Raw genomic sequence first — 24365 nt, forward strand, 5'->3', positions numbered from 1 at the left:
GACAGACGACGTTTTCGAACGGGTACCCATCGACTCTGCGTACCAATCTGCAGGAAAAACTAAACATGTGATTGCCGTAAATCTTACAGCAGTCCTCCTCGCGTTCTGTTTTTCGTCTAACCGTCTCATCGTTTTCGTAAACGTGCTACTGCGTGCATTTCGAATTTCGACACTCTAAATGCCCTTCCTAAATTCTTTAGAAAAATCTTGCGGAAAATCAGTGTCGTTCGAGCCGCGGTAGAGAGCACATCTCCAAAGACTTGTCAATTCAAAGCTAACGGTTGCTATTAGCTGTGTTTTTGATATTGATATTTAAACTAATCACTAGACTGCGGATCTTTATGCAAAATTAATGTTGGCTGCCGCTATTACAAGGGACAGGAGCCAGACAGATATTTGATTCTCACTGTGATCATTTTAAGGTTGTTGAAAATAATACTATGGTGTTTTGAAATTATTTTAATCTCTCTACTGTATTAAAATGCACCTACTCATGTTTGCTACAAATGCATGAAATCCGCAGTCTAGTGATTGCATTACCTGATTGTTGTGATTTGTGCAGCAGTACAAGGGATATGGCAATTATTATTAGTGCATAACTATGTGTTGACAAATGTGAGCAGTGATTGTGAGTGTGGAGAAATTTCAAGGCATCTGTGTGAAATAAACATACGAATTATTTATCGATTCGAAAGTGAAAGTTAAATTCTGGATCGTCGACTTGACCGCGCATCCCTTAGGCCTTCTACCACCGGCAGTGCAGTTCGTCGACCTGGCCGTACGTCCCTTGGCTTTCGGTACTGCCGTATACCTGAAGACATCTGTGCAGTTCGTCACCGAGTGACCCAGTGACACACATTTCGAAGCAGCAAATGGTTTTACGGCTGAATACGTGAGTTTTTAATACAATCAGTTTCTGTTTCTTCTCTTTTTTTACGATTATCTCGTAAACCAAAGCCAACCGCCAAATAGAGTAAAGAGAAATGTTGTTCAGAATAATGGTCTTGACCACATATCCAAAGCTCATAGAAATCGGATGGAAGCTAGTAGTACATCGATCCCATGGATTTACAAGTAAAGTTTCTCGCGATAATCTCGTAAACTAAAGCCGATCGCCAAAAAATCTAAAGAGAAATGTTGTTCAGAATAATGATCTTGACCACATATCCAAAGCTCATTGAAATCGGAGAGCATTCACATAATCGAGAAACTCTTGTTCGTTGCGATGTCACGGCGTACCACCGACACAGGGTGTTTACCTACAGGTGGGAGAAAATTTAAGGGGTGGTTCTCGACGATAATATAAGACGAAAATGAAGAATAAAAAAATTGCGATTTCGGCTTCGTTGTTTAGTTATTAACAATTAAAAATCCGCCTAAAATGCTACAACACTTCTAACAAAAGTATACGTTGCGTACGTCAGACAGGCGCGCGACAGTCTCGTATCAAGTGACAAACGCATGCATACCTTGGTTCTCATTTGGGGCCCCAGCGAGGTGAAAATGTTTAAAAAATCGGTGGACGACATTGAACCTACCTACTCGTTAAAATCCACAAGGGCATTTCTAATATCCGCCCTATGGAATTATCGAGTAGAAGGGGCCAATGCCCTTTCACTTTTAAATTCTTCTCACAAATATCCACAAATCCTTATCCTGCTCTATAATTGTTCATAACACCGTACTTAGTATACTGGAATAAACGCTCTAGCACTATTTACAATATCATACACACGCACTACGAGTTTACAGAGTCATGCGATTTCTGCGAACGGAAATCTTCGACGCGTGCGAGAAGAATCGTCCGTACAAGCTAGCATCTGTATGCACACTGATTCAAGACAGCTGATGAGGTCGATGCCAGATCGATAAAACAAATGAAGGTCTACAGCAAACTACCGTCCAAACATTGCGCATTGCTATACCAATACATTGTCTATCCTGTTTTCACGAATTTCGTGATTCTTTCTCATTCTGTCTGTGACCGCGAAATATCTCATGTGTGTGCATTGACCACATTAGCTGTCTTGAATCAGTGTGCATACAGATGCTAGCTTGTACGGACGATTCTTCTCGCACGCGTCGAAGATTTCCGTTCGCAGAAATCGCATGACTCTGTAAACTCGTAGTGCGTGTGTATGATATTGTAAATAGTGCTAGAGCATTTATTCTCAAAACCAACTCAAAACCTAATTTTGAGACACCCTGTAGACAAGCAATCGGGCCTTCCGTTCTCTTCGCCCTTGATATATTTAATGGAATAATTAAAGTTTGATAAATAAACTGCCCAACGTTGCAATCTACTTGCTGCGAAAACTGGCAAACCTTTGTTTTCTCCAAAAATCGCTAACAAAGGTTTATGGTCTGTCTCTAATACAAAAGGTAATCCCATTAAATAACACTGTCCAACAGCCAAAAAGTATTTCGATTCCCACTATGCGATTCTTGTAGAGTTTTCCGCGCTGATTCCGAATCTGGTTTTAATTTTTTCCCTATACGTCCAGTTTTTGAGAAAATGGAGTTTAAAAAAAAGTCATATTTTTCAACTTTAAACAAATATTGCGATGTTATTATAAAAGATATTGAATTGTTCTTTACAGCAAAAGATTCTGTAGACTTTCCCGAATACAGTGATATCCAATATTAATACATTATGATTGTTTAAACATGTTTAAACAATGATTAAAGACGGAGATGCACCACTTTTGCACCAATTTTTGCGGATATTTTCGCATGTATCTCAAAAAATAAGGGTCCAACTAAAAATTGAACTATACCACGCGAAAGAGCAGACTTTTATCTTGAGAAACCCTCCTGTGAAGTTTGCATGGTCGACGTTTTCTTCGAACCAGAAAGCAAAATATCTTCGCCCGACATGAGTTGTCACCAGTGGCGCTCACCACCAGAGCGGTCGTTCGCCGCTCCGTATCCCGTCGCTGCGCCGTATCCCGTCCCGAGCGCCACTGGCGGAAACTCATGTCGGGCGAAGATATTTTGCTTTCTGGTTCGAAGAAAACGTCGACCATGCAAACTTCACAGGGGGGTTTCTCAAGATAAAAGTCTGCTCTTTATATATATCTGCTCTATATGTATAGTTCAATTTTTCGCTGGACCCTTACTTTTTGAGATAAATTCGAAAATATCCGCAAAAATTGGTGCAAAAGTGGTGCATCTCCGTCTTTAATCATTGTTTAAACATGTTTAAACAATCATAATGTATTAATATTGGATATCACTGTATTCGGGAAAGTCTACAGAATCTTTTGCTGTAAAGAACAATTCAATATCTTTTATAATAACATCGCAATATTTGTTTAAAGTTGAAAAATATGTCTTTTTTTTAAACTCCATTTTCTCAAAAACTGGACGTATAGGGAAAAAATTAAAACCAGATTCGGAATCAGCGCGGAAAACTCTATAAGAATCGCATAGTGGGAATCGAAATACTTTTAAAAAGTTGAAATTTGTTGGACAGTGTAATTTTCGAATTTCTTAACTCCATAAAAGATTGCTAATGCTTCCCTATCTACTGTGGAGTCGTTCTTTTCGCTGTCTGCTAGTACTATCGACACAAACGCTATTGGACGCTCACTACCGTCGGGAAAAACATGTGACAAAACTGCTCCTACGCCATCCTCAGACGCATCACACGACAATTTAATTGGTAATTCAGGTGAGAAATGTGTCAAAACTTGATCTGACGCTAACATTTTCTTTGCCTTTGCAAACGCTTCATCACAAAATTTAGTCCACTTATATTTTTTGCCATCCTTTAACAAATCATAAATAGGACGCAAGATGGCTGACAAATTTGGCGCAAAACGAGTATAATAATTGACTAAACCCGCGAAACTCGAACTTGCTTTTTATTGATAGGCACAGGCGCCTCTAAAATGGCTTGAACCTTACTGGCATCTTTTTTTAATGCTTCTGCATTAATTACATGACCTAAATATCTAATTTCTGAACTGAAAAATTCACACTTATCTCTATTTACCTTGAGCCCTGCCTTTGATAATCGACTGAGTACTTCTCTCAGATTTTCGACATGTTCCTTTCTAGTGCGGCCAGTTATAACTATGTCGTCTAAAAAATTAATAACTGCCTTACAGCCTTGCGAGGTCTTTTCAATCTTCTGCTGAAAAATGGAAAAGCTGGCTTAATTCCAAAAGGCATTCTATTAATCTTGAAAATACCTTTGTGGGTACTCCAAGATAGCAACAGCTTTGATTGCTCATCTAAAACAAATTGATTATAAGCCTGGGAAAGATCCAGTTTTGTGAACTCTTTCCCACCCCTAAGTGCCGTAAAAAGTTCCTCAATTCTCGGTAGAGGATATTTAACGTCTTTCAAAAAACGATTTACTGTTGTTTTGTAATCGGCACAGATTCTAATTTCTCCATTTTTCTTAAGTACAGGCACGAGAGGAGTGCCCCAATCCGAATCTTCAATTTAAGTAATAATACCTTCTCTCTCTAAACGTAGTAGTTCTTTTTCTACTTTTTCCTTAAAAATCAAAGGCAATGGCCTAGGTTTACAAAAAATTGGCTTCGCGTCTTGCTTTAATTCTATCTTAATTCTATCATACTTATATCGCCCTAATCCTGGACTAAATAACTCTGGAAATTCTTCGCAAACTCCAGTTAATTCTTCAATGACCTTAAACACCGGTTCATGTCTAATTTTAATTAATTTTAGACTTCTAATCCAATCTCTACCTACTAGAGGTGGGCCATTGGTATCACGGACCAATATCTCAAGCGTCTTTTGAAAACTACCATACTGTACATTGACTTCAAATTTACCAATTGGAATCATTATCTCTCCAGAATAACTTCTTAATACAATTTCTGTTTCACATAATTCCTTGTGTTTAAAATCTTTGTGATATAACCAGCGTGGAATCACAGTTCTAGATGCGCCACTGTCTAATTCCCATTTAACGCTATTACCTTCTATCATTAATTTAATAACCATTGGCCCTAAATTATTGTCCTTTAATTCAAATAAATCTAAATCGCCACTACAACTTGACTCTTTACTATTATAATGACTGCTGTCACGACTATACATTTGGTTTTCGCTGACTACATTTTGTACAAAATGTTGAGATTGACTCTTAGTACATACCTTTGCAATGTGACCTACCCTTTTACAAATCTTGCATTTGAACTGCTTATATTTGCAAGTCTTAAAGTCATGAGCTGTACCTCCACACATAAAACAATTCTTATCGTCTTTAAACGCTTTTTCCTGTGTAGATCTTGACGTCTTGGAAAAGTTCCTAATATTCTTCGTATGACTAGCTTCCTCTGCCTTCTTGGGATATTGCCTCAGCCGGTTTACCTCCTTTGCCTCACACATGAGCACTGCTTCCCTCTTAATTGCGATGGCAAACATCTCCTTGAGACTTTTGGTTTCGTTCTCCTCGCACACACGTTTTAAAATTCTGGCATCTGAGAGGCCAGTTACAAACTTGTCTTTTAAAATCGCTTCCAAAACGGTACCAAATATGCAGGAAACTGACAAACTCTTAACTCGAGCATACCAATCAGCAATTTTTTCTCCACTCGCTTGAATAGCTCTGTAGAACTTAATTCTTTCACGAAAAACTGCCTCGTGGTGTTTGAAATGACCTTTCAATAGTGTGTTGAGATCGTCAAACGACTTAGCTTGAGGAGCTGTTGGATGGCACAAGTCTCTTAAAATCGTGTACACAGTAGGACTTATGACTGTTAACAAAATTGCCACTCTCTTTTTCTGATCAGTGATATCATTAGCAACAAAATACTGTTGTAGTTGCTCTGAATATAGTTCCCAGTCCTCGTCCTGTTCGAATTTTGGCAATACACCGTGTAGGGCAGGCATGCACAGCTCTTTGCTTTCAGAGCAGCTCCCGTGCTCCCAAGTTGCTCCCGTGTGCTCTCAGAGCAGTGACCTAGCTCGGACATATGGAAGGGGAACCCACTAAGCGTGACTTGTAAACAGAGCACGAGAGAAGACGAGTGGGAAGGGCGTCGCTCTCAAAATAGTCAAATAGCGCTTTGGGCCCACGAAAGCGTGTGAGAGTGGGGGCGGCGTCTACGTTATTGTAGTCTGACCACTCCGGCGCGCTCTCCACTTCCCCACGCCCCTCCCACTCGTCTTCTCTCGTGCTCCGTTTACAAGTCACGCTTACAATTGGTGGGTTCCCCTTCCATACGTCCGAGCAAGGTCACTGCTCCGACCCTGCTCATGAGCAGGGTCGAGTGCTCTTGCTCCCAAATCGTCCACCTGTGCATGCCTGGTGTAGGGCCATTTTAACCATTTATTGAATTCACGCGATCACCTTGCCACGTGCTCAATATAACCTCAAAACAGAACTTCCACACCACGCGGAAAAAAAAATATAATACGTGAGGTTCTTAACTTCTCGTCGCCAATTTATGTGGTGTATCAAACATTATTTATTAGACTGGATTACAATTCAGTGTACTTATTTGAACTTCTAATGGTAGAGTGTTACTGCTTACACGCGGGCGCGCGCTAAACCTTCTTTGCGTTGCCACTAGGTGGCGCCGATACATTACACTAACTTATCCTATTTTTATTTTTATTTTCCGACCCATGCGCTGCCAGGGACGTGCACGCATACGTTTGATCCCGATGCAGTAGCAGTAGCAGTTTTCTGCAAACATCTCGGTAACCGTTCATTTCCGCACAATAATTCTTTCGGTTTCGTATTACCCTCCTCCCCCCTCACCATACGTGCCAAACACCCACCACCGCAGGCGTTGTCACTATACTAAACTTCTGCCTTGATGGGACGCACAGTGGTCCAAATGGACGACTTAGGAGTGCAAAAGTCAAAGAACCAAACATGTAGTAGGCTCCATGGAGACCATGGAGCAATTTCTTAAAATTCTGCATGGCGCTCAAGGTGCCACATTTCCTCGAGAAGCGTACTTTAATGAGGCTGAAAACGCCGCGCATGCGCGAAAAAACGTATCCCGTCTGAGCACACTGCTGCACCGTTCAGCCCTATTTCGGGGCCTGCGCCTTCCGCGCGTCTCGCTCCCCGTGACTGCCCCAATGCTCATGCCCGTACCGTATGAAATGCGCGTGGAGTATTAGGACGACACCGGTATCAATAGGTTTCCACATTACTACGGAGGGCGCCACGCGCATTTCATACGGTACGGTCCTGAGCACTTGGCCGTCACGGGGAGCGAGACGCGCGGGAGGCGCAGGCCTCGAAATCGGGCTGAACGGTGCAACCGTTGCAGACCACTGTGTTAGAATCAACCAAGTGGTGTTGCAGCGACCGAAGAAGGTGATAATCCAAGGGGGCCATATCGGGACAACATGCCGCATGCGAGAGAATCTCCCCAGTGTTGGGATATTGCACGGTTTTTTCGCGCATGCGCGACGATTTTAGCGTCAGTAAAGTACAAATTGAGGCTAAAATGGGGTACCTTGGTCAATCTGCATAATTTCGCAAAATTTTGTTTTCCGATTTTCAAATATGGATGTTTAACATGCTTATGTTATATTAAGGGGGCCGTCTCCTAGCAGACGACGGTCGCGCGTGAACACTCACACACCGCTAGAGTACACTCACCACCGCTAGACCACGTATACGTACACGAGGACTGCAAGGGGGTCCGGGCATAGACCTCTGATTTCTCGTTAATGCAAAGACGGGACTTTTTAGTAGTCAAAATCGCCAAATGAAAGATCAATCTACTACGCTGTTTGCCTCAAAAGTCGTTCTTTTACGTTTCCGAGCAATGGTTTTGCAATATTTGGCTGCATGTTGCCCGTCAGATGGCGCTGCAGTCACGCTGGCGATAAATAGTGCTAGAGCATTTATTCCAGTATATTAGGTACGGTGTAATGAACAATTATAGTGCAGGTTAAGGATTTGTGGATATGTGTGAGAAGAATTTAAAAGTGAAAGGGCATTGACCCCTTGTACTCGATAATTTCATAGGGCGGATATTAGAAATGCCCTTGTGGATTTTAACGAGTAGGTAGGTTCAATGTCGTCCACCGATTTTTTAAACATTTTCACCTCGCTGGGGCCCCAAATGAGAACCAAGGTATGCATGCGTTTGTCACTTCATACGTGACTGTCGCGCGCCTGTCTGACGTACGCAACGTATACTTTTGTTAGAAGTGTTGCAGCATTTTAGGCGAATTTTTAATTGTTAATAACTAAATAACGAAGCCGAAATCGCAATTTTTTTATTCTTCATTTTCGTCTTATATTATCGTCGAGAACCACCCATTAAATTTTCTCTCTCCCACCTGTAGGTAAACACTCTGTATAGCTATTAATCCGTTTTCATTGACCAAATTATTGAATGATAATTTTAATTGTTTACTTTTTCGCAAACTATACAACTCATCATTAGCCGGGTTTGCAGTATTGATCTTGGTTTTTTTCGATATTGTTAATTTAAATTGTCCCAAAATATATAAAACGCTCAATTTTGAAACTCTGTTCAGTGCTATACATACAACATTTGTAAAGTTCGTTCTTTTTGATTTTTTAAAATCCAAACATACTTTCTCGTATGTTTGTCCCTGACTTTTATGAATCGTAATCGCTTCAGCAGGAACCACTGGAAATTGACTACGTGTGATTTGATATTTTTCCTCACTCGACATATTTACTTGATTCGATATTTTTATTATTGGAGTTAAATTTTGATCAATATTTGCGTTTTTCATATAATCACGATAACGAGTTCCTACTTTCACTCCCACTCTGGGCAATTGAAGATCTAACCACAATATAGACGGAATTTTAGTACTTTCTTGAAAAGTAATAAATTTTAATATTCCGCATGCTCCATTAACCAATCCGTCATCAACATCAATGTTATTAATTATCATATATTTCATATTAACTTTTTCAATTTAATCTCAGTTTTCAATTTAATTCGTTCTGAACTGATTGTTTTTTCAAAGATTGTAATATAAATTTTTTTGTACTTTCATCGATATTCTTCCAAAATGTATTCTCGGCAGTAGAGATGATTAACTCATTCTTGCATTGGGATATTTTTAGATTATTGTAAGCGGTAATATTGATATAAGAGCAAAAATTAATACTGCATCACATCGGTTCAGTTATGTGTTAAAGTAGATACCGAGGATCAAATGTTTATTTCCTACTCCAGGCCTCTTAGACCCAAGGACATCGGTAATAAAACACCCAAAAGCCATGTGATGTTGAAAAGCAGATAAAGCTAAGGGTCTTCAGCCCAACAGACCTGGGCTTTCTTTCTTTTCGGTTGCGTCGGCAGAGACACCCTCTCTGCAGTCGTTTAGTTAGTCGCTTTTGAGAAGGCAGAGAGAACAGTTGTGCAAGAGGAAATTTCACTAACGCGTTTTTCATTCAAGATACCAGATCCTGCTTCCCAGAAAACCAATAGATAACATTAGCATTAGTTGCATAATTTAAAAAAAATAAAATAAAATAAAAAATTTAAAAAAATTTTAAAATATAAAAAATATTAAAAAAATTTTTTTCCGTCCTCTCGTATAAATTGAAAAAAAAACTATAAGTCGAAAAAAACTAAAAAACTACTGGACCAAAATGGATCAAAATCTAATCAGCTCTAATTGTAAGTTACAGCGGGGCACATCGATTGCATCATTCATCATTGTGATCGCGTTGTTACTTTTTCAGAAAACGTTAACGAAAAATTTGATACCATACGCACGCACGCACGCACGCACGCACGCACACACACACACACACACACACATACGAACATTTTGCTGAAAATAGTCTAAAATGACTCCAATGAGAGACCATGAAACGTGAAGATCTACTAAAAAATAGATTTTCGATTTTCGGGGTCATTACAGTAACTTCCCTATGAATCGGGAAGTTAAAAAAAAGTTATTTACACATTAGAATCTCAAGCTGTTGGGTACAATGTAGAAAAAGTAATTCGTTTTTTTAATGTGTACGAATACTTTATACACAGACTGTATACGTATTTGTTCATTTCCGAGATATGTTATAAAATAAATGAGATTCACAAGAATTTTCCTAGATTTAAATTTCTCGAGAAATTCTCGAGAAGGACCACTAATCGTGATGTCAAGTAATCTACTTATGCGAGACCAATTAAAAAGTGGAAGGGCATTGATCCCTTCTGCGCGTGGATTTTAACGAGTAGGCAGGTTCAATGTCGTGCAACAATCAATTTGTTAATCCTGTTCATCAATTTGTTAAAATAATAAAATATGCCTACGAAGGTAGGCATGCATCTGTCACTTGATACGTGACTGTCGCGGGCCTCTATGACGTACGCAACGTACACTTTTGTTGGTCGCGTTGCCGCATTTTAGACGGATCAGACGGAGTGGCTTCAACGAAAGTGTTCCGTTCCAGTGTTTCCTTAGCAGCCGCCAATTAGGGAATAAGATAGGAAGAGTAAGAATGCGGTCTCAATGGAATCCGATAAGCTTCGAGTGTTTGCCCTTTTGAAAACAAAGCGCGTCGATCTTCCTAACTCCAATCGGATGATCTTGCCAATCCGGATTTATGGAGATCTATAAATTGCAGATCTTTGAATATCTTCATCGTTAACGCAAATGGCCAGAGTGTTCACTTCAATGGAATTGCAGTTTCCGTACCATTTCTATGTACGTTTCAAACTCGGTTCCTCCTTATAATATCTTGGAAGTGTGTTTCCGATCGAATTATACCCACAGAATATCTAACAGGATTTTAGGAAAACCTTTCAAATATCGCAGTCCAACGATAAACATATTTCTTCTACCGATCGTATTTGCTGTAAATAAATGTTAAATGCTTTAGCTTTTTGCAGGTATTAGACTGCCGTTGGGACGAAATAAAACAAAATACAAGCATACAACATGACGAATTTCGTCATGCTGTTAAGTTCTATTGAAAGCCAATAGAATGGGCCTCCAGTATGGGGCGTTTCCGAGGTGCATGAATTCTGTATTGGAAGCCAATGTGTTCATTTTTAATGGTGTTTACTACAAACAGGTATTTGGCACAGCCATGGGATCTCCAATTTCCCAAGTTGTTGCAAATCTTGTGTAATGGAAAGATTAGAAGAGAATTCTATTTTAAAACTGTCCTTTGAATTGGTTCTGTATAAAAAGTATGTTGATGACACAATCACATGTATAAAACCTGAACAATTTAAAATTTTGTTGGATACATTTAACAGCTTTCATGAAAGATTACAATTCACATATGAAATGGAAAGCAATTCGAGTCTAAGCTCTCTCGACGTGAGTGTCATTAGAACAGAAAATAGGTTAAAAACGAATTGGTTTCATAAAACTAGCTGGTCGGGTAGATATGTAAACTTCTACTCGTTTCACCCTTTGCAACATAAAGTGGGCTTAATCAAAGGTTTGATAGATAGAGCTATCATACTCTCTGATCCTGAATTTCGACCCAACAATTTGCCGTTGATAAAAAATGTATTAAAACACAACGGTTACTCAGAAAATTTTACGTCAAGCATCGTCAAGGAACGTAGTTTTGAATTATATCATCCTCTTTTGGTTGTGAAAAACGGAAGGAAGATAGATTTAAAAGAACTGGTCCAATCAATTGGAAAAATACCGTTGTTGTACCTTATGTTGAGAACATCTCAAATGACATAAAAAGGATCTTTCGAAGAATAGGAATTCATACAATTTTCAGTATACCACATTATCTTAAAACCTGGTTCCCACCTGTTAAAGACAAGCTACCATGTTTAGAAAGTTGCAATATTGTATACTCAATACCTTGCTTGGAATGTAGTCAAGTATACATTGGACAAACGTCCAGAACCTTGAAAACCCGTATCACAAAACATAAGCATAATATTTTCTTACCTCCACTACAACATATTGCATTGACGAAACATGCACTTGAAATGAATCATAGATTTGATTTTGAGAACGCCAAAATTATTGACAAAGAAGAAAATTTACATCAGAGGCTACTATTGGAAACTGTTCATATAAATTAAACATCGCAGCGTAAATCTTAGGTATGAGACACCTAAGAAACATGAATATTACGCAACATTACTAAACCAGTAATGCTCTATGATGAATTTTTCCAATAAACCTTATTTTTGTCATTATACAAAAATTTTGAACTAGCTGTTCCTCGCATACAATTAACTGTATGAAACTGATTCCAATAAAAGTTGAACGTTAACAACGATTTACCATCAAGGTATATTCGTAAAAGTGGATTTAAGAACATACTATGACCTTTCAAATTTACCGCCTTATATCGATAGATATATCCTAGATCGTTTTCAATACGTTCTTACATCAGTGTCTTGACAACTAGCATATCCGACGCACGTAACACACGCGTGCCACACAATTATTATAAATTTATTTTCCCCAAAGCAAGTGAGTGAGTTTTTATGAACAATATTCTTTATATTCAATCATTTAATAATTTTTGAAATTATTATAACATATTTACTTTACAGATGCGATTCAAATAAATCTTGAAAAGGATCCAAAGTATGATCGAAACGTTGATTTTCTTTGATAATTAGCAAAATTGCTTCATAATTAGTAGTAAACGATCGAACCGTTGCGCCGAAAGCATTTAACATTTATTCTCAGTCCAACAATTACATCAAAATGAAAAGAAATGTGTAATGTTCTCGCAGGAAAGCATTCACTACTTTTTACTGTACTTTAAAACGAATATTGTTAAATTGTGGGTAAACAGACCACGGACCGAGGACAGTGATAAGTGAGCGAGAGTGAAGACGCTCTGTTTATGTTCTCGCGACAAAAAATGCCTCCGATGAGTCTCTGTGCGTGTGTGTGTGTTTGCGACCGTACGGGTGTGGTCGAGGTGTCCTATAGACGCCAGTCGTTATCCAAACTAGACAACGCACAGTGGAGTATTTGGCCCGAAAAGCTGGCCAAAAGTCAATTCAAAAATTTTGTCTACAATATAAAATTTTTGCATTTTAAGATAGTTAAATATATACAGAATGATATTGCAATACCTTTTTTTAAATTTTATTCCCTCATGAAGTGTTATGCTTCATCAAAGATGGAGAGTTTCGTAGTCCTGTTTCTCTCAACTAGTCTCTGTATTACTGTGCGCACGTTAATGATTCTTCTACACCGCAAAGAAATGAATGCCAACATTTCCCTTTACAGATTTTTTTTAGGTAAGTATGTTAGTACTTTACTTTCATTTAAAAATTATGCGCTTTTTTACTTGTGTTTTTGAGATTATTGCTGTTAAAAGCTGACCAATAATTCAGTGAAATACATTAGAATTCAAAGAATTCAAATAGAATTTTAGTATGCTTCCAAGTGCGTCCAAGTGCTTGTTTTGGTGTCATTAGACGCGCCAAGGTTTCTAGTTTATTACATGAAAAAAATTGGTTGCTCCTTCGCGCTCCTCCGAATTTCCAAACGGTTTTTGTGGCAACGCTCGATACAATGTGGACCAAGGATGAGCAACCCGCGGCCCGCCGCACTTTCTCGTGCTGCCCTTCAAAGATTTGATTACATTTTGACTTTTAAAAATTCCTACAGTGTCCCGCAGCCTCATTGTACCCTAAATAAATTTCAAAATGTTGACATACATAATTTCTATTAAAATTACATGAATTTAGAAAAATTCCTGTGCGAGTAAGAATGAATGTAATATGTTAAAATGAAATAATATAAACACAAATATATTTATACAGAATTATAAATTTGTTTGCAAAGTTTCTATCCTACACATTTTTTTGAATTGCAGAATACAATTTCATTCGTAAGAGCTCAGCGTAATAAAAACAAATAAAATAATTTTGTTTTAAAAAATGGTTCCAACAAAAGTTGAACAGTGTTCCAACATCTACAAACTTGGATATATAAAATTTTGAAAATATTTTTTTTATAACAATTAATCAAGGTCACTTTGATTTTTTAAATGTTAAAATGTATTTTTTAGTTCATAATGTTATAGCTGATTTTAAGAGGAATTCAACGATATATAATATTATGACCTTGAGACCATAAATAACGTTGCAATAGTTTTGGCCAGCTTTTCGGGCCAAATACTCCACTGTGCAACGGTACGTTCTACCAGTCTTTAATAAAGTGTGTTAATATTTCCTACGGAATCGCAGTCGAAGTATATTTTATAACCCCGCCTCTTTTAGTTCTAATTGAACAAATATTACAACGTATAAGACTTGCAGTAGGCTATCGGGTGACCACTCCGACCAATATCCTAATCGGGGAGTCCAAATTTACGTTGATTAAGGAACGCGCTGTTCATCTAGGATGTTGTTTTCTGTCTAAGACTCTAGCTCGCCGCAACTCTCTCACCTTTAAGTGCATTAGAGATTATTACGACCTATTCAAAAGGAAAAAAGTCTCCAATAATCATAGGATAATTTGCAAATGCCTTATTTCTGTTCTAGAAACCGATGTGATAGATTCACAGGATAGCCTAAATCAGGGGTGGCCAACCTGTGACGCATGCGCCAAACGTAGCGCATTGGATGATTACAAGTGGCGCATTGAATCCTTGCGCCTTTATTTATTTTTTTGAAGTAGGCGCCATACATGAATCCATCTTCATATTTTCAACACCTGAGAGCTCTAAGTTCAATTTACACAGCCTTTTTACTCATCAATTCGTCGCAATTTTTTGACAGTTTACAATTATAGGATAGGAATTGGAGTGTTCATGACAGCGATCGCCCTCTCGTCCAAAAGATCATTTCTCACTATTGTAGATTGGTGCTCCAATGAACATGGTCTTTTCAATTGGCTTGAGTTAATTAATTTAGTTGCGCGATTGAGTTATCCCTTTCCCTCCCCTAGCCGAAGCAGATCCTATCCCTATTCCTATTTTCCAACCGCAACAATGAACGTAAGAAGGTAGAAAAAAATGCTTGAGTTGTATGGCGCATCTGAACTCTTATGTGAAAAAAATTTACGCATGGTATGCAGAAGGTTGGCCACCCCTGGCCTAAATGTTTACAGCTACGACTTTACGACCTGTACAACTTCCATACCCTTTGATAGTTCACTGGGTCTTATAGCTAAAGATACGAATAACTCGTCGGTCATTTTCAACGAGGTATGCGAAAACACAAACTGCTACACAAGATATACCGATGGCAGTAAAATTACTGGAACCAATTGTGTTCTCTCGCATCTATCTACAGTAATCTACACTGCCGAATGTTTAACTCTAAGTCATGCCTTCGATATTGTATTAGAATAACGAAAACCACAATTTCCATATCTTTTCGGATTCTCTTAGTTATCTGATGGCTTTACAATCCTCCATAGTTAACATTAAGACCAATTCACCCATTTTTGAAATAAAAAGGAAATATAACCTTTTTATTAGAAATGAACATAGCAGCTACGTCATATTATTCTGGGTCCCATCGCACTCTGGTATTCAGGGCAATGAGGATGCGGACAAGGCAGCCAAGTTGGCTACTACCTCGACGTCCCTCAATTTTTCGAAAGTTCCGTTCACAGATTTATATGAAACATATAAAAAACAGGCCAAAGAGAAATGTACTGAAATAATCAAGAGGCAAGGGCTATTTAAGGGCAAAAATTGTTTCCGAAACTTTTTCCGCGTCAGTTCTCTACCCTGGTACTCCCATAAAAGACTTAAGAGGTGTTTTACTAGTGTGGCGGCCTAACTTCCTACATGCGCCACAAAAGGGACAGGTATTTAAAAGACCTTTCCCGCAAGTACTCGATTCCTCAATGATTTGTATATATGTATACAGTCCTCAACCGCCTTCCGACATCGCAAATGTCTAAGGCAGGGCCCGCTAGATAGCCTTACTGATGAGTCCTCTAGCGGGCCTAGGACGAAACGCTCCTTCCTTTTTCCTCCTCCCTTTCATATTGGTCGAGTTCCTTTCTTATCACGTTCCATCATATGAGCTCCCACACTAGATCATTATCACTTAGCCGCTTCGTTGGCGCGCGTAAGCATAATTTTTGACGGTATGTGTGTAGTTGTGATCAAAGTGACGAAACTTTAAACCACGTTATATGGCAGTGGGAAAAATATGACGTCCAAAGGCACAAACTTTGGAACTGGAATCTTTAGGTAAAATGGGCTACCGATTACCACTAAATATTGACATGTTCATAGCGGAACCTAATATTAAGGCTTGCAGTTATATTCAGCCGTATTTCAGAGATTGTAAATTATCTATTTAAATTATAATTACATCTTGTAACATTGTAATACCAACCTGTAAAATTGTAATACCACATAGTAAAGTGAAATGGACCCATTTAAGGGTCTAAAGAACTTCAATAAAAAAAAAAAATTACAACGTGTTCAAGTGTGTGTGAGAGATATATAAATTTGACTGTAGATATAAAACATTGTCATGGTAATAGTTAGGCGCTTTAACGCACTTTGTAGAAAACCCCACATCCATGGAATATTGGGAAATACCTGATTCCCCTTCGTTTATAGCTTGCCGTCCTTTCTTGAGGTACGAAGGTACGTACCGCTGCCCTTGCGTTTGGGCGTTCAGTTCTAATCGTGCGTCCGTCTTGTAGACACCTCCGACAACATCTTCCAATACTTTAATATATTTCTTCCACCGTTCACGTTTATAATTATTTACACAAAACCTCACATCAAACATATACATAGTTCCATTTCAAAGCTATGTTTGTGTAAAGAAACGAAAAGAAATGCCTGCAAGTATTGCTTAACACATTACCGACCGACGATTATTGCATAATTTTAAAAAATCTGTAGTACATAGCCAAACACTAAACACTTTTTAATGGAACCTTCAATAGCAACAGCAATTTTCATTCTGAATTAACAAGTCACCCTCAATAACGTCATCTAATTCAGGTAATAGAAAATTTCTACGCTTTCTTTTGGTACAGGACAATTATTGAAAATCTTATTATACAGGGTGTCTCACCTGATTTTGACATCTTGATTTTCTCGCTATTGTTACTCGTAGCAAAAAATTTTTCAGCACAGGCTTGAATGGTATCGAGTGGAGCATATTTTGATGTTATTAATTTTTTCGTGAATGGACGCGTAAAGGTCATATAAAGGTTAACTTTTTTTTTTAAATGGAATGAGGTATTTTTGGAATACATCAATCGATGCAGCTGGACATTCGTTATAAAAAAGTACTAACCTATGTATGTCGACAAGTTAGTATAGTTCAGGAGATATTTCAATTTAAAAAACTCTAAAATACCATTACTATCATACTAAGACGTTACATAAGTAACTAAACTTTAGTTTAGTATGTGTTCAAAATGACCTCTTACTTCAATGCTCTTAACAATTCTTTGTTTAAATGATTCTCTAACTTTCCTCAACATTTCAACATTTATATTAGCACAAGCTTCGCGTATCCTGACTTTCATGTTTTCACGCGTCGTGGGTTTCATGGACATTACGCAGTTTTTAATGTGACCTCATAGAAAGTAGTCGATCCGGCGAACGGGTGGCCAGACTACAGGACCTCCTCGACCTACCCACTTTTCTGTAAAGATTTCAAACTCAGATTTGAAAAAATTTCATAGTGCGGAGGCGCACCGCCCTGTTGCATGCACATAACACACCTTTTATTTAAAGGTACTTCTTCACATCTTTGGGTTAGTACATTTTGTAGGAAGTTAACATAAACTTGCCCAGTTAAACGTCCTCTGAAAAAGTGCGGGCCAATGACAAAATTTTCGATAATACCGCACCAAACGTTCAGGGTCCATCGATTTCGAAACGCCGCACAGTGGGCTGTATGCCCGATTTCAACGGTCAAAATTCAATTTTTAAAACTTTACATAAATTGTCAAAATTTTTGTGACATAAGTTAGTTGAATATCTGAGGAACAATCTCCCATCATTCGTTTTCCCATTCATGTATCCATAAAGCACTGAGATTTGTCGGAAGTTTGAAATTCTGTTAACACGCTTTCATTTTTTAACGAATTCACCTATTAGTAATTGTTACCTTATTTATACATACACTAATAGATTTTCGTTTTATAGAAGTTTTTTTAGCTAAGTATAAGGTATACTTTTAAGAGAAATTCACTTTTGTACTACATACATTTTTTTAGTTATTAATATTTAAAGATAACCAACGATTCAGTCACGTTCTTTATGATTCTAAGACTTTGGGAACGACTTTGTTATACCTCTGGGTGCGATCGGGTGTTAATTTCTGTGCCATTGTGTTCTTTGAAGTTTTCTGATTAAGATGCAAGAAAAAAAGCTGCTACTACGCGCTACCCCGTGTTTTATAGTTGATTTACGAAAAAATGGTCATCGCGTGCGCGCGAAAATCGCAGCATTTCTCACATCCTGCATGTTCGCATTCGCTATATCTTCGTATTAACTTAAATAAATACTAAATAATAATAATAAACACACAATATATACTAAAATAAGAAAACAGTATACACATGAAATTTAAATAATATACAGGGTGGGGCAATAACTATGTCCACTTTGAATATTGTCTTTATTTGTAAAAATATGAAAAAATGTTATGGATAAAATTTGCACGGTATAGAGGGGGACATGTTGTGACATAAACATTTTCTGCGTGGGTGGAGGCATAGAGGAGATTTCAAGGTCACCTTGATTTTTTAAATCGAAATACCTACTTTTTGTATCATGAATCGATAGACTATCGAATTCTGAGTAAAAATGTATTGACCTCCATATGTCTTAAATCTAGGGGTTAACGAGATATTATCGGAATAATTTTCTTTCTTCTTTTGATAATATCTCTCTCTCGTTAACTATTAGATTTAGGACATACGAAGGTCAACACTTTTATACTCAGAATTTGATACTCCATCGATCTATAGCATAAAAAAAGGACATTCTGTTTAAAAAAATCAAGGTGATCTTGACATCTCCTCGCTGCCTCTACCCACGCAGAAAATGTTTGTGCCACAACATGTCCTCCTCTGAACCGTGCAAATTTTGTTCATAACATTTTTTCATACTATTATAAATAACGGAGATTATTCTTTGTAATAACTATTTTAAACAGATATTTTAATTGTAAATGATTACACTTTTCGATAGTGTACATAAAATAGACGAACAACGTTAAAATATTGATTCTAATCCGCAGTACTTGATTGAAAAATAGCTACAAACTTTAGAATCTAATACTCTCCTCTTTATGCACAAATTTTGCACTCAAAACATCCGTTTCAGCAAAAACGGTATACAGCACAAAAAGTAGAAATCTCAAGCTTTAAAATGGTTGTTTTTTCATCAAATTTGGATAAATTTTAGCAAAGTTACAGCAGTTTCAATATTGAGCGAATTTTGAACTAGCTGTGGCCACTGTAATCGGGCATACAGCCCACTGTGCAGCGTTCGATTAAAAAAAAACACCCTGTATAGTAATGTATGAACTATTAGATTTTTGCTTCACACACTTTCCTATGTACAAAATAGAAACATTTCATAAATTCACTAGTATGTACTATGTTGCCAAAGCACAATCTGAAATTAGTATAAAATCGGTCTGCGATGCTTTAGACAATGCTGCAATAGGTCAGATGGACTGGTTCATTTCGAAATTGAGAACAGCAGGTGAAATCATTGGTTTCATCGTACCAGTGGATGCCGACGTGGCGAAAATATTGATTGGAACTCGTCTGAAAGGCGAGGTATTTGCCTAGCATAATTTCCGCTCTGATCTTCTCGAAATGAACGTAAATCAAACTCCGCTTCAAATTCGCTAATTATTTAAATACTGGACAAAGTAAACTGAAACTTCGAAAGCAATTTGAAAAAAATGCAACAGCCTGATACAGAATCGGGTGTAAATACCTTTATTATTAATAAATAACATTGTATTGTTCGACGAAGTAAATATAATGTTAAAGAAATAATTTTCATTTGAAATCTGATTTTCAAAATTTCAAAGTTGCACATTTTTTTCTTTACGATGATATTTTATTTGCATGTAATTGTAGAGCATGCAGAAACAAATTCAACGATATGTACAAACGTATAGTTGGGATGTACAGTAATGGAAAAAACCAAGTTACAAAAATTAAAAATTTTCAAGCATGATGCGGCATTGGTTTCCATTGTCCGATCGTGCTGAAATTTTGCACATTCAATTTTTTTATCAAGTGTCACAATTGGGTGGAAGGAGGGCGACCAACAAATTAAAAACAAATTTTTGGCCCCTATAGTAAGGCCGCTACAGACCACCCTAATGTACATGTGCCGGGTTCTTTTCTAATAACAGTCAGGGACTGATTGTCAGTTGGTGTAATATAGTCCAGTCAACGAAAAGTTGTAGAGGGAAATGGAAGGAACACAATTTTTAAGTTTGGGTCTTTGTTTCGACTAGTGAGGAGGTAAACATACTAAAAGTCCCCAGTCGTAGAAGATGAGCGGGGTGCAGGGGGGCACGTAGAAGGTCCCCTTTTTCGGTTTTCCCCGCGCATATCTCGGAAACTATGCGTCTTAGCGATAAGACCATTCTACACAAAATTAAAGCTGACAAAATGTGCCACAAGATTGGATTCAGTTTTTCGCTATCTCGTATAGTTACCAAAATATCCGCGCTCAAAGTTCACCAATTGTGCTGAAAAGTTAGCTAGTCAAGTAAGGCAAAAAATGTGAGGCAAAAATTTCTTTTTCACAATTAGTCAATTTGAGCGCGGATATTTCGGAAACTATGCGAGATAGCGAAAAACTGAATGGAATCATTCTTATAGCACATTTTGTCAGCTTTACTTTTGTATGGGATGGTATTATCGCTAGGACGCATAGTTTCCGAGATATAAGCGGAAAACCGAAAAAGGTGACTTCTACGTGCCCCTCTGCACCTCACTCACCTCCTAGAAGTAGGGACTTTTAGTATGTTTATCTCCTAACTAGTCCAAACAAAGTCCTAAAGTTAAAAATTGCGCGTTCCTTCCATTTCCCTCTACGCGCCCCCGTTATGAGCATTCATTGACTGGACTAATACTTCCTTGGCAATGTCTTTCTGTTTCTATTGCATAAGGACTGTCCACCACAAGGCAGTTTATCATTGCGGCAACGCAATACAGGGTGAGTTCGAAGAAACAGAACACCTAAATATCTCCGTTGCTTTTCGTTGTACAAAAAAACTTCTCAGGGCAAAGTTACACTGTTTGAAGGGCCACATCGATATTTTTTAAAAATGGAATGAGGTATTTTTTAATACATCAATCGATGCAATCCTGACGCCACAAAACAGAATTTGTCAAATGATTTTTAAAGATTTTTTAACCGATGTCATGATGTTATACCGAATGTCCCCAAGCAGATCTGGGACGAAACGTTTACGATACATAATTGTATCAAGAATTGAGACAGGATTTGCTGGGCTCTACTGACGAGTCCGCCAGCCAATCCGGGACGAAATACTTTGATGTCACCTCTTTTCGTAATTTACGTAATATTCATAATAACTTCTTTTTCCGATATAAGAACTGTTTTTCTTTTGTAGATTGGAGCGTATTATTGAATTAATTTATATATATATATATACATATATATAAGAGAGGGAGAGTAGACTCGTTTCCAGGATCGCAATAGTGCGGGATTCGCCTTCTCATTTCTCGATAACACAAACACGGGGTTCTTCATTATTCAAAAACGCTAGATAAAAGATCGATCTAGGGCGTTATCTGCTTCGAAAATCATATTTTTTCGTTTACAAGGCCTAATTTGTATTATTCGGCAGCATGTAGCTATGAAAATAGCTCTATTAATATCTCTGTTAGTTATGTATATATGAAAAAACTCTTCAAACAAAAGTTGTAGTATGTAAGAAGGTAAATATAGTAACAGAGAAAAAAAATTTTCGGGTTCATTTTTTCAAGTTTTTAAGGTCACGCGGATGTTTTTTCTATTAACAACTTATTATGCTATATATGGATTCTTACAGACAAAAAAAGACAAATTCAACGATATATTACAACGTATATTTATGTCAAGATTTAAAAAAGAAATTTTCAAATTCGTTCAGCGCCGGTTTCCCATGATCCAATCGGCCCCAAATTTTTTCCAGATCATTTTCTCAACAGTTGTCACAATTCTGCGGATTGTGCGGGAAAAAATTTTGCATAATAATTTTCATTGAGTATAGCTAAGGTCCACCCTAGTAAGTAAACGCTAACGTCTTTTGTTAGTACGACAGTAATGGTGTTTTAGAGTTATTTAAATCGAAATATCTCGTGAACTACTAACTTTTCGACATACATAGGTTAGTACTTTTTTTAACGAATATCCAGCTGCATCGATTGATGTATTAAAAAATACCTCATTCCATTAAAAAAAAGTATCGATGACCTTGAAATCTTGTAAAAAAAATTACTGAAAACTTGTTCCCTTACACCGTTACATGTGGCCCTTCAAACAGTGTAACTTTATCCTAAGAAGTTTTTTTGTACAACGAAAAGTAACGGAGATATTTAGGTGTTCTGTTTCTTCGGACTCATCCTGTATAAAACATTTCTTCGCGGTAATATCTATTATTAGTTTCCATTCATTAAAATATGTCTATAACATATCTTACGTCTCATTGGACACTTGTTATCATGTATGTTCGTACAAAGTATCTCATTTTAACCTCCGGTTAAACTGTAACTTGTTTAACCAGAAATTTTTGTCTTTTTAACTTCCCGATTTTATAGGGAAGTTATTGTAATGACCCCGAAAATCGAAAATCGATTTTTTAGCAGATCTTCATGTTTCATGGTCATTGCAGTCATTTTGGACTATTTTCAGCAAAATGTTCGTGTGTGTGTGTGTGTGTGTGTGTGTGTGTGTGTGTGTGTGTGTGTGTGTGTGTGTGTGTGCGCGTATGGCCGTTTCTATGTAATCAAATTTTTCGTTAACGTTTTCAGAAAAAGTAACAACGCGATCAGGATGATGAATGATGCAATCGATGTGACCCGCTGTAACTTAGAGCTGATTAGATTTTGGTCCATTTTGGTCCAGTAGTTTTTTAGTTTTTTTATTTTTTTTCGAAAGAAGTTCATTCAACAATGCAATTTATACGAGAGAACGGAAAGTTTCCACCGAAGAAACAAACGTAATTGCACAAAAAATTTTTTTTCGATTTTTTAAAATTTAAAAAAAAAATTTTTTTTTTTAAATTTTTTTTTGTGCCTTACGATGATGTTTCCGCTTACAATAATCGAAAATTATCCCAATCCAAGAGTGAGTTAATCATCTCTACTGCCGAGAATACATTTTCGAAGAATATCGATGAAAGTACGAAAAAAAATTCATATTACAATCTTTAAAAAAAACAATCAGTTCAAAACGAATTATTAACTAAAGATTAAATTGGGAATTAATATAAAATAATCATTAATAACATTGATGTTGATGACGGATTGGTTAATGGAGCGCATGCGGAATATTAAAATTTATTACTTTTCAAGAAAATACTAAAATTCCGTCTATATTTTGGTTAGATTTTCAATTGGCCAGAGTAGGAGTGAAAGTAAAAACTCGTTATCGTGATTATATGAAAAATGCCAATATTGATCAAAATTTTACACCAATAATAAAAATATCGAATCAAGTAAATATGTCGAGTGAGGAAAAATATCAAATCACACGTAGTCAATTTCCAGTGGTTCCTGCTGAAGCGATTACGATTCATAAAAGTCAGGGACAAACATACGAGAAAGTATGTTTCGATTTTAAAAAACCAGAAAGGCGAACTTTACAAATTTTGTATGTAGCACTGAGCAGAGTTTCAAAATTGAGCGCGGTTTATATATCTTGGGACAATTTAAATTAACAGTATCGAAGAAAACCAAGATCAATACTGCAAACCCGGATAATGAGGAGTTGTATCGTTTGAGAAAAACTAATTAAGACAATTTATTTTGCAACATTAGTATGCTATAACAAGGAACCAACCGAGCAACGAGCATACGATGTTGGTTTAATGCGACGCCATATAGCAAACATTTTGATAAGTAGAAAACTATTGAATTTCCCTGAAAACGTATAATCTTCTTAAAACGTACACTTAATAATGATAATAATATACTGCAACTAAAGAATCGGGAAGTTCTTTGTGTGGCTCGTGGAGAGTCACACACCAAATAACATCCGTGCCACTAACCCTCTCGCGAGCTCGCAAAGCGAGCGAGCTACGACAACCCTACTTGCGAAGCTCGCGAAGCGAGCGAGCAACAACACCCCTCTAGTTCCTATGTAATATAGTAGATCTGGGCGAGAAAATGCAAAAAATCGAAGTGTAGATCCTGGAAGATCAATGGCTCAAAAGTTATGAGTGTTCAAAGTTGAGCAATTTTCTGTGCTTTTGACAAGTAAGGGCGTCGCCGCG

At 37.3% G+C, this 24365-nt stretch overlaps 1 protein-coding gene across 4 annotated transcripts in view; it reads right to left on the reverse strand.

Annotated features, from left to right (window-relative positions):
- LOC143213737 (opioid-binding protein/cell adhesion molecule homolog) overlaps positions 1–24365 on the reverse strand; it is a 918132-nt gene that overhangs the window by 619827 nt on the left and 273940 nt on the right. The gene's annotated exons all lie outside the window — the stretch shown is intronic.

Source organism: Lasioglossum baleicum, chromosome 11 (assembly GCF_051020765.1).
Source record: "Lasioglossum baleicum chromosome 11, iyLasBale1, whole genome shotgun sequence".
NCBI classification, from domain to species: Eukaryota; Metazoa; Arthropoda; class Insecta; order Hymenoptera; family Halictidae; genus Lasioglossum; species Lasioglossum baleicum.